Consider the following 1,919-nt stretch of genomic DNA (forward strand, 5'->3'; position numbering starts at 1 on the left):
AAGAATGTTTGGAAACATTGTGGTAGCAATTGTACACTGCCGCTTGATATGATTGGGCTATGAGATGATATATGTATTTACTCCCAATCAAAATGAAAAGGGTGGTGCCTCAGTCTGGGGTACACCAGGCTGCTATGACTTAGACCTGGCTTGCGGCACCGAGCGAGAACTAGTTTCTCAAAGGGGACTTGTCTGACGTGTGGCGTGAGGGTGAGCACAGATACAGCGTGAGCTCCTCGAGGGCTCTGTTTCCACCAGGTTTCCAGCCTGCAAAGTGCCGCACACAGTAAGCATTTCATAAATAGTTGCTAAATTGATACGTATAAGAATCTGGCTCCAGCACACATATTGAATCCTAAGCAAGGCAGGAGAAAGAAAAGCTTATAGACAAGAATGATTGGAGGCCAGAAAAAGCACTGTACCATAGCCAATAGGTATGGCAGAGGTAAAAATCAGGCACCGCTGATGATCTCAAAACACGTGCAACAGGTAGCAAAGATGAAAAGTGCAAGATGCCTAAACATGCTCATATAGACACTAATACCAAGTATTAATAGTGGACATTGGCGATGACTCTTACTACTCAGAAAATCAGTGGGTTTTCTCAGAGGAAAGTATTGGAGGGTCTGTGGACCTTCAAAATAAGCAAAGCAACAAGTATTTTAGAGAAATATTATTTGAAATAGCAAAATACTGGAATGGACCCTAATGTCCATGGATGGGACCTATTGGAATTGTGTGTGATACAGCTACACAGGTAAATATGAAGAGATCTATAGAAGAAGAATAGGTCCAGACTCCAGTGGAAGTTCTCTTTAGCTACATTGCAAAGTGCAAAAAGTCAGGTGCAGGCATATTCATGCATCTGTGTGTGTGTATATGCATGCATACATACATATGTAATTATACTTACAAGAGACATAAAAAATAAACACTGGCCATATAAATCAAATGCGAGTAAAAATGGCCACCTTTAGAGAGATAGGAGGGATCCCTGGTGGTTGAGGTGTCTAAGCCCTTGGCTTCTAAGTGAAAGTTGGCGGTTTTAAGACAGTCCGTGGCAGAGGGAGGTGGTAGTCTGTTGCCATTAAGATGACAGTCTCCGAGACCCTGTAGGGAGCTGTATTCGGTGCCATCAGGTTGCTGAATGTTGGAACCAACGAGACAGCATGTGGGAGGACACCAGGTGTGTTAGTCAGGGATGAAAGTGAGACTCTTATCAATAGACTTTGTTACAACATCTTGACTTTGGAAGCATAAGAATTATTTACATACCATAGAACAATTTTTTTACTCTAAATATTAATAAAGAACTAAATAGTATACCAAATTTGTGGCATTGCCAAATAGAGAAAAATCATCATCTCAAGGGATTTTAGCACTGGGTGCAGAGTCTTGTACATCCCTTGTAATATATTCAAAGAGCAAATAGATAGCACAGCACAGTACATAGCACGGTTACAGAAAATCCATTGAGACAGGTGGAAAAGGAAGTAGCTGAGCTTAGAAATGAGGACACTTGGCACATTATGTCTCCCAGGGAAAATGAAAATGTCCTGAACAAGTCTCTCTTACATGAAAATGTCTCTATTACTCCCAGCAAGGCTTTCTAAGGATCCCTCTATCTACCAAAAAAGGCAACTGGCACTCATTTCTTTGATCCATCTGAAATACCATTTATCATGAGACTATTTTGTAAATGAATAAGGGGGTTAAACTGAAAATAAGGCTCAATTTTCACAAGCCTCGGTTTGACTTACATAATACCTACTAGACATTATTAACCTGTTCGTTTTTACTTAACAGGAAGAAATGAATTACAAATGAAGCAAAAGAAAATATAGATGGAACTAACATGCACCTTTGATAAAGCAAGGGTTGAATACTGGAATGAGGAAATTGTGAAACTTCTTTCCAAA

This window comes from Echinops telfairi, unplaced genomic scaffold, assembly GCF_000313985.2.
Source record: "Echinops telfairi isolate 266 unplaced genomic scaffold, ASM31398v2 ScPeMD7_3;HRSCAF=10, whole genome shotgun sequence".
Taxonomy (NCBI): Eukaryota; Metazoa; Chordata; class Mammalia; order Afrosoricida; family Tenrecidae; genus Echinops; species Echinops telfairi.